The following is a 10,557-nucleotide window of genomic DNA, read 5'->3' as shown; positions in this document are numbered from 1 at the left end:
TCCTTCACACTACCTGGCGAGGCCTGATAATGTATTACCACATAGTAAATAACCTGTTATAACTTCTTTTTTAATTTTACTTCAGGTTCTGTACATGTGCAGGTCATGCAGCATTGTTGCATAGGTGCATACATAACCAGATGGTTTGCTGCTCTATTCCCCCTTTGACTATGTAACTTTTAAGAGGAGGAAGGTCCATGGATATAAAATCAGCCATGTATTAGTCGTCAATCATTTGGGACAAAAATATGGAAAAACTTCTGGAAGTAAAAGCCAAGGCAAGCCTTCGGTCTGAGAAGGCCCTTGCAGCCACTTGGTTGGGTATTCTATTCTATGACTCCTTATAATCTACCAACCTCTAAATTGTTCTCTCCGTCGCCAAACTAGAAAAATCAAAACAATGCTGATGTTTAAGTATTCTTTTTTTCTGGCTGACTATAATCTAAGAGGCAGGGCTGTGGAGGAACATTTCAGCAAGGCAGTGCCATGGTGTTAATAGCATTTGCATAATTGAGAAACCTGCTACATTTCATGGTATGTTTTTAATAAGTAGGTGAGAAAAATGCCAGTAATCAAAGCACTAAGAAATGAGTCTAGTCATGATGCAAAACTTTCCACCGGCTTAGATTAGGGAAGGTTTGACCTTATTTTCTCCATGACTGCATACACTTGTCTTCATGCTTCAGATTTGTGGGATTTTTTTTTCTACTGTGAACATTTTGTTTTGACAAAACAAACTTTACAGATTTTACAATCTCCCAAATAGCACTTATTTAAAAAACAATAGACAAGGCAACCTAGACTCCAAAATCTCAGGCATGAAAATACTAGTACCAGATATTCATGTTATATAATTGAGCTGCATTTTACATACCATGAAAGTAAAGAGAAATGTGACACTCACTAGTTTCAAGTGTACCTTGTAAGAAACATATGGACATACTTGAGTTTTTTTAACCATATAGTCTCATATCAATAAACATCTAAGTATCCGACATATATTTTTCCATTAAAGGTAAACACAACTCTATGAACATCAAATTATATCAATCGTTTGCTTTTTATAATTGAACTGAAAACTGAAAAATAAGAGGAATATAGAGTTAAGTAACCAAAAATGCTACTTACTGTACACAAGCACATCATGACAGGAATGCTAGAAGTAGATCCCCTCAGGAATGGGTTTTTGAAATTTTTAAATATTGTTTTATCAGAAAAGTTAAAGCCTTTGGGGGGAAACCATGGTAAGACATATTGACTCAATCTCTAAAGACCTAGCAAATTATCAAATTTGTGTAATTAGTGACCAACATATACATTTAAGAGATTAATACTGACTGTCCACCAGAACCTTCTGGTGGTTCTGAAGCACCTATTCTTTTGTTGTTGTTGTTTTGAGATGGAGTTTTGCTGTTGGTGCCCAGGCTGGAGCACAATGGCAGGATCTCAGCTCACCGCAACCTCTGCCTCCCAGCTTCAAGCAATTCTCCTGCCTCAGGCTCTGGAGTAGCTGGAATTACAGGCACGTGCCACCACGCAGGGCTAATTTTGTATTTTTAGTAGAGACGGGATTTCTCCATGTTGGTCGGTCAGGCTAATCTTGAACTCCCGACCTCAGGTGATTTGCCCACTTCGGCCTCCCAAAGTGCTAAGATTACAGGCATGAGCCACCGTCACCAGCCAATTAAGCATCTATTCTTTAGAGCTACTTTAGCTTTACATGTCTATGAAATTTAAGATTCCTCAACGGGACGTTATAGCTTTTTCTGCACTAGATACAGGCAGAATGTATAGATTTAGAATAATGACTGCTTTTTACCTTCCAGCAGCCTATTTATACAAAATTAGATAGGTTTTTCACCCATGTATATGCATAAAAGTGTGTCTCAAATGTACACATTTCAGTTCATATCCAAAATCCTACAAAAGGCACATAAACTGATAGTTTATATATTTTGTATTTTCATTTATTATTATTTTTTTGAGACAAGAGTCTCACTGTTGCTCAGGGGTGGGGTGCAGTGAACATGATCTTGGCTTATTGTAACCTCCACTTCTTGTGTTTTAGTGATTCTCATGCCTCCGCCTCCTGAGTAGCAGGGACTACAGGTGTGCACTACCACACCTGGCTAATTTTTGTATTTTTAGTAGAGATAGGTTTTCGCCATGTTAGCCAGACTGGTCTTGAACTTCTGGACTCAAGTGATCTACCTGCCTCAGTCCCTGAAAGTGCTGGGATTACAGGTGTGAGACATCACACCGGGCCTTTCATCAATCTTTAAACAAATTCAATGACCATCTAGACAGAGATGTTACAAACTGGTTATAAATTTCTATGAATTGCTCTGTGCAATTCACACATGTGTTCATCCTGCAGGCTGTGAACTCCCTTATCCTGTAGGCTGTAGGTACTTAGGTTTCTGCAATTACATGACCCAAAGACTAAAGGAGGACGTGTTTAAATTAGCCCCTCTCAAAAATTATTTCTAATCTTAAACAAACAGATTTAATATGCTTGTGGGTTAAATTTTAAAGTAATTATGAAGCCATTTACTCTAATATAAATGAAGGAAATATAATTAAGAACCACACTTAAACAAGTCTTTAATTAATGGCATTTTTCATTTACATACAAAGGAATTTAATAGCCAGCAGCATTTAAATACAGAAATAGTCCCATCTCTTCTCTATTCCCTTTTATAAAGTGTCATTTTAACTGGGTAGATTTCCTACCCAGATTTTCAGTAACTACAGGACAGGTATCTAATTGTCAAGAAAAGGTTGGAAAATTAAGTTCAGCATTTTAAACATTTGCAACATTGCTACAAGTCATAAAGACTACCAATGTATTAAAGTATATCTTATGTGAGAATCATTAAATTGTTTAATAATTACTTCACAGAAACAGGGGCTCACTAATACTTAGGCCAATTCATGCTAATTATTTAAACCAGAAATAGTTTCTGTAGGTAATTCAGCTCTAAGTGCCCTTAAATAGGGTTATGCCAAATAGAAGAACGGTTATATGATCGTCAAAATAAAAACCCCAGCAAATTCAAACTTTTTGAATAGTAACACGTTAGTGAGAATGAGAACAAGAGGCAACATTTTATTTAAAGTACCATAGTTTGCTAAGTACTATCTTCCTTAAATAAAATTTTGTGTGGTTATTAGTGTACCTGAACACTGGTGTACCTTAATAGTGGGTTAGAGATAGTTCGGTGGAAACCATACCACGTAAGTGAATGTTGCCAGTTTCTTTAGTTCAGTGATTAAAACTGAAATTGCTTTTAAAAAATAATTGAACTGTTACTTACAATACACATAGAATACTAAGGGGTTCTCATTTCATTCACAGTATTCTCTAATTGGTATTTTTGCATTTCAACTCTGATCTAACCTTCAGCAGTAACTTAAAATGCAAATTAGTAAAAAAACGGGGCAGTATGTTGTTTTCAAACTTACAAATACTACCAGTTTCATTACAATTTGCGTTTTTGTTTTGTTGTTGTTGTTGTTGCTCTTGAAAGAGTAACCCCTTATAAAATCAGATACATTAAAGTGCACAGTTCCTTACTGTGCAGGCATCCAGGAATGGCTAAAGTAAAGGAACTCCCATTCATTGATTCTGTTCCCCCAAATTAGGTCCATTTCTAGTCTCCAGAAACTGACTCCAGGGCAGAGAAGAGGCACAGGTCAAGGGATAATATCTCTTAAAAAGAAATTCACTTTCCCCAGAAGGCTAGCTTGAAGGGAACTCCGCCCCATCCATTCCAATCCCTCAAGAATGAATAATTTACCTTGTCTTTCTGGTCTCATTTACTTAAAACACCTACTACTGAATGTCTGAAGACAAATAAATCTTTGCATTTTCTAAACACTGGGGTCTATTGGGGGGAAAAGGGGAGGGCCAGTGGGAGGGGGAGGTGGGGAGGGATAGCCTGGGGAGAAATGCCAAATGTGGGTGAAGGGGAGAAGCAAAGCAAAGCACACTGCCATGTGCGTACCTACGCAACTGTCTTGCATGCTCTGCTCATGTACCCCAAAACCTAAAATCCAATAAAAAAATAAAATAAAATAAAAAGAATTTAAAAGCTAAGAAAAATGTTCAGTTGTTGGTGGGATTGCGGTGATCCATATTTTTCATAGTGATTATTAATTGTGTAATTAAAAATATTAATCTATAAAAAAAAGAAACCATTTTTACCCAAATACATTGGACTTTGGTCTCAATATGAAGGAGGAAGAGCGGCCTTTAACAGATCGTTCCTCCTCTACTTCCTCCTCATCCTCGACATCCTCCAGTGGCTGTTCTGGGTCCCTGAAACGGTGTGTGGTGTGGACAGCCTGGGTTCTGAAGCGGATTTTGTTGAGCCTGGGTTTTATACGTCCACTGGAGCCACCCTGGATCCTTGGCTTTGCGCCCTGGATCCTTGGCTTTGCCTCCGACCCACCCGTCAGCCGAGTGGTGATGGTGGTGGTGGTGGTAACGGTCTCCTCCATCTTCTAAGGGGTGTGAGAATTTGTGTGTGATGAGGTGCGAGGGAAGCACCTTTGAAAGCTTCCAGCACCCACCACCGCTGCTAGCAGCGCTTTCCCCATCTTCCTGGTCCAGAGCTCCACCAGGTTCTCGATCTCCTCCGCAATGCTCTGACTCGGGTACTGGGAGGCCTTTTTCCCACTGCAGTCCCTGATTTCCTCATCGGCTTCACAGGTCCCCACCAGCAGCGTCACCACCTCTATGTTCCCGTGTACGGCTGCCAAGTGCAGGGCGGTGTAACCTCTGCTCGTCCTGGCGTTGATGTTCACGGGCAGCTGGTGCTTGTTGGCGAAGTTAACTAACATGGCCAGAGGCTCCTGCCTTCCGTGCTTGGCCGCCCAATGCAGGCAGGTGAAGCCGGTAATGAAGTCCCGTTTGAACAGCAGGCCGGGATCACAGGTGAGCAAGCCCTCCAGGCTGTCCCACTTGCCATCGGAGGCAGAAAGCATCCAGGCGTGCTCCAGGGGGTCTAGGGTCACGGAGTCCCCGCCACTTCTCTCCTCCTCCACGGACGAGGCCACCGATGCTCTGTCTGAGTCACCCCCGCCTCTGCTGCGTCCTCCCCCGGAGGAGCTGCCCGGGCTGCTGCCCCCGGGACTCACGCTCCTCTTCAGCTGCGGGGAGCTGCACATCACCAGGTCGCGGAAATTCTGGCGGGCCGGCCTCGGCGCGATGCCCCTCCCAAGAGAGCTGCCCCTGTCCGCCTCCTCGCAGCCATGGGGCGGGGGCTCCAGGTCCTCGCCGCCCCCCGGGCCGGAGTCCGGGGTAGGAGCTGCACGTCGCCGCGAGTTTTTCCAGGGAGCCCCGGCGCTAAGGGCGGCCTGTGCGGGGGCCAGCAGCAGGGGGCTCCCATCGCCAGGCTGGAGGCCCCGTCCGGGGTGCGCCTCCGGGATCGCTGCGTTGGGGAGCGGATCGCGCACCTCGGGCCAGGCCGGGCTGTCTGGGGCCTCAGGCTCGGCGGTCACCTGGATTCGTGGCGGCTCCCCAGCTGGCGCGGGCGGCCCCGCACAGAACCTCTTCTTGAGGTGTAAGTACTTGGCGCCGTCTGCGGGATCCACGCGCACCAATGCCACGGCGTTCACCAGCTCCTTGAAGCGCGCCCGGGCTCGCCGCCTACGGCGTCCTTGAAGTGCTGCACCAGCTCGGCGTGGGCCCGGCCCCCGCGCTCCCCAGGAAGCGCAGCACAGTCTCGGGGCCCAGGGTCGCCTCAAGGCCCGGGTCCGCCTCCGGGCCCCGCTCCGCCGACCCCTCCATCCTCGACCGCGCTGTTGCCCCTCCAGCTGGACGCTCACCAGGTTCCCATGGCGGCGGGCTCCCAGAGGCCGGCTCTCCACGGCGATGAAGTCTGGCGGGCGATTGGTGGGATTTTTAACCTACTTATTAAAATATAGTCTATAGAATGTTGACGGTTTCTCTGCATCCTTACCCTCTCCCCAGGCACCTATTCCTCATTCATGTTATATCCTGGTCTTCTCTGGACACCAGTCTCACAGACTGTTTACATAAGGCATGATTACTCTATAGAAGGTGCTTTCTCTAGCCCTCTGCTAGTATTTCTAAAACTATATGTCAGGACCAATCCCATCCTTCAATATTAAAAAGCCTCCCAACTTACAGCAGATCTCTCAGCAAAAACTCTACAAGCCAGAAGAGAGTGGGGGCCAATATTTAACATCCTTAAAGAACGGAGCTTTCAGCCCCGAATTTCATATCCAGCCAAACTAAGCTTCACAACTGAAGGAAAAATAAAATCTTTTATGAACAAGAAAGTACTCAGAGATTTTATTACCACCAGGCCTGCTTTACAAGAGCTTCTGAAAGAAGCGTTACACATAGAAAGAAACAACCAGTATTAGCCTTTCTAAAAATATACCAAAAAGTAAAAAGCATCAACATAAAGAATTTACATCAACAAATGGATAAAATAGCCAGTTAACATCAAATGGCAGTAACCCTAAATTTAAGTCGACTAAATCCCCCAATCAAAAACTACAGCCAAAACCTAATGGTATGCTACATCCAGACCCATTTCACATCCAAAGATACACAAAGACTCAAAACAAAGGGATGGAGAAAGATTTACCAACCAAATGGAGAGCAAAAATAAATAAATAAATAAATAAAAAGCAGGAGTTGCAATTCTCATATCTGATAAAATAGATTTTAAAGCAACAAAGATATAGTGGTAAAAGGATCAATGCAACAAGAGCTAATGATCCTAACACCCAGATACATAGAGACTTAGACTCAATCAGACAGAAAATTAACAAGGATATCAAGGACTTGAACTCAGATCTGGAACAAGTAAACAATAAATATTTATAGAGCTCTCCACTTTAAATACACAAAATATACATTCTTGTCAATATCACATCACACCTACTCATAGGTTTAAATGAAATATTGATTGGCCATTATTAATACCCATTTTTTTAGAATAAAGCAACATTTCCGTTCTCTCTCCCTCTTTTTCTTCCTCTTTCTTCCTCTCATTCACTCCTTTTTTTTCTTTCCTTCTCTCAAAAAAAGAAAAAAAGAAATCAACTTGTAGACCTCTAGATCCAGGTCGGCAATGTCTCTCTCACTGCCTGATTTCCTTCCTTCCCTTCTCTCCCTCCTTCCCTCTCTCCCTCTCTTCATTTCTTCCTCCCTCTCTCCCTCCCTCCCTCCCTTTCTTCCTCCCTCCCTCCCTTCCTCCTTTCCTCCCTTTCTGCCTTCCTTCCTTCCTCCCTTCCTATAAAAATAAAAAATAAATAAATAAATAAATAAAAAACCTCCCAAACATTTAGTTGTAACCCCACGCAAGGAGGCTAAAAATCATGAGCTGACAGACAAAATAGCCAGTATAGAGAAGAATGTAACCGACCTGATAAGTACACTACAAGAATTTCATAATGCTATCACAAATATTAATAGCGGAGCAGACCAAGTGGAGGAAGGAATTTCAGAGCTTGAGACTGGTTTTCTGAAATAAGACAGACAGACAGGAATAGAGGAACAAATACTAAAAAGGAATAAACAAAACCTCCAAGAAATATGGGATTATGTAAACAGAACAAATCTATGACTAGTGTACCTGAAGAAGATGGGGAAAATGGGACCAATTTAGAAAATATTTCAGCATATCTGCCATGAGAAATTTCCCAACCCAGCTAGAGAGGCCAACATTAAAATTCAGGAAATGTAGAGAATCTTAGTAAGATACTCCATGAGATCATCACCAAGAAACATAATTGTCATATTCAAGGGTGAAATGAAAGAAAAAATGTTAAAGGCAGCTAGAGAGAAAAGCCAGGTCATATACAAAGTGAAGCCCATTAGACTAACAGTGGACCTGCAAGATAGAAGAGATTAGGGGTCAAAATTCAACATTCTTAAAGAAAATAAATTCCAATCCATAATTTAATATCCTATCAAACTAAGGTTTATAAACAAAGAATAAATAAGATTCTTTCAGACAAGCAAATGCTGACAGACTTTGTTTCCACTAGACCTGCCTTACAAGAGCTCCTGGAGGAAGCATTACCTGTTTTAAACAGAGTTCAGTCATAGGCACGGATATCAGCAAGGAAACACAATGCCACCAAAGAAGAAAAGGCTTGTCTAATGAAGGAAATCATGCAGACTTTTCCTAGTCTAAGCACAGGCCATCTCCTCCACTTGTAATCCTGTGTCCTCACAGGATCATTGCAAGAACCAGCCTTTCAAGGTGTATACATCTGGATGCTCCCACCACACACAGCAAATGCCCTAAAGAGTTCAAGGACACACCAGTGCTGTTCAGAGCCCAAGAGAAATGACCAGAACCACAAGCTCACCTATCTCAGGGGATTTTATACAAAAAAACAATATAAAACAACTGTGAAGTTGGTCTCTTGCATGGAGAGGAGGATTGAGACAATCAAGTGTGGTAAGTCTTTCCAAATAGAGGGACAATAGCTTATCAGTCAGAGTTTAGCCATGGGTAATGAAATGGGCAAGAGTAGTGCACAAACCAAAACACTGAGAAGGCATTACCCCCAATATTTAACCTTTGCCCAGGGACCAGCGATTCCAGCTTATCCTCTCCAGCACTTCCCCTCTGGCTCATCGGTAAGCTCCCAGGACCATACTTTCCCTCAGGCTTCTGAACATTCTGTATGTACACCCACTGAAACATCCTCTCCAAAAGCCTACACTTTCAGGCTCAAAGAAAAGACATTAGAAATTCTAGCCTTGTTCCCTCACCAGAAGCCACCTGGCCTATATAAAAAAGAACATCATAAAGTGGCATTCACAAATACATTCTATAACTCTTCATCCAAAATAAGTTGGGAAATGATGTGGCCAGTTTGAGAAACTGGTCTGTCAAAAAGAAAGCAAAGGCAGCCAGACCAGAAAATAGTTTCTCTCAAAGTTCCCTGGAGCCACCTCCAAGCATATGACATAAGCTTCTGGTGTTCCAGAAGCCAACTCACTGAAAGAGAAACAAAAATACATGGACTAAGAGTAGGTGAGGGACTGAACACTGTGCAGTCAGCCCAAAGGTGTAGTCCTTCTCTGTGCCAGGACTAAGAGAGACATTGTAGCTCATATGGCCACTTGGAGAGCAGACTTAAACTGTGCATGAAGACACATGAGGAAGCAAAGCATGGTAGCTGTGGCTCTTCTGGTTCTGTCTTGGGAAGGAGCCTCAGCCAGCTCTTGGACTGTGGAGCATGTGGCCAGCCCAGACTCAGAGCCTACAATGGTGTGCAATTTTGAAGACAGACATTTAACCAACACAATTTAACCACAATAAGATGTGATACCTATAAGAACAAGAACTGGGCTAATAATAATATGTCAATAATTATTTTGATCTTTTAAAATAAGATACTTGGGAGAGGTAGCATGAGGATATATTGCTAATACTTAGGACAACAAAATAATTGTCTCTATTGAGACTGCTTTGCAAACACTTTATGCTAAAATGTCCCAACGAATAGACACAAAATGGCAAGTTGGATTAAGAAGCAAGACCCATTAGTATGCTATCTTCAAGAGTCCCATCTCACATGCAACGACTCATATATGCTCAAAATAAAGGAATAAAGGAAAATCTACCAAGTGAATGGAAAACAGAAACAAGCAGAGGATGTAATCCTAGCTTTTTAAAAGACAGACTTTGAACCAACAAAGATAAAAAAAAAGCAAGAAAGAAATAACATAATGGTAAAGGGCTCAATTCAACAAGAAGAGCAATATATATGCACCCAACACAGGAGCACCAAGATTCACAAAACAAGTTCTTAGAGACCTTCAAAGAAATGTAGACTGCTCCACAATAATAGTGGAAGACTTTAACACCCCACTGACAATATTAGACAGATTATCAAGACAAAGTATTCACAAACATATTCAGGACCTGAAGTCAACACTGCATCAAATAGACCTGATAGGCAGCTACAGTACTTTCCACCCTGAAACAACAGAATATACATTCTTATCATTGCTACATGAAACTCACTATAAAATTGATAACATAATAGGAAGTTAAACACTCCACAGAAAATGCAAAAGAATTGGAATCCTAACAATTAGTCTCTCAGACCACATGCAATAATATTCGAAGGCAAGAAGCAAGACTAAACAATTCACTCAAAATTATATAATTACATGGAAACTGAATATCCTGCTTCTAAATAACTTTTGAGTAAATAATGAAATTAAGGCAGAAATCAAGAAATTCTTTGAAACTAATGAGAACAAAGAAATAATATACCAGAATCTCTTGGACACAGCTAAGGAAGGGTTAAGAGGGACATTAATAGCATTAAAGTACCACATTAAAAAGTTAGAAAGATCTCAAATTAACAATTTGACATCAAAACTAAAAGAACTAGAAAACCAAGAGAAAAAAAACCCCAAAGCTATCAGAAGATAAGAAATAACCGAGATCAAAGCTGAACTGAAGGAGACAGAGACACAAAAAAAAATCATTCAAAAGATCAACAAAATCAGGAGCTTGGTTTTTTTTTCTTAAAGTAATAAAACAG

The 10,557-nt window shown here is 41.7% G+C and overlaps 1 pseudogene; it reads right to left on the bottom strand.

Moving 5' to 3' along the window:
* Nucleotides 1-2,587: 2,587 nt before the first annotated feature.
* LOC100400042 (ankyrin repeat domain-containing protein SOWAHC-like) lies at nucleotides 2,588-7,101 on the bottom strand (annotated as a pseudogene).
* Between the last annotated feature and the right edge of the window lie 3,456 nt (nucleotides 7,102-10,557).

This window comes from Callithrix jacchus, chromosome 16 (genome assembly GCF_049354715.1).
Source record: "Callithrix jacchus isolate 240 chromosome 16, calJac240_pri, whole genome shotgun sequence".
NCBI classification, from domain to species: domain Eukaryota; kingdom Metazoa; phylum Chordata; class Mammalia; order Primates; family Cebidae; genus Callithrix; species Callithrix jacchus.
The sequence above is the reverse complement of the archived record's forward strand: the minus strand, read 5'-3'. Positions and strand labels throughout refer to the sequence as shown.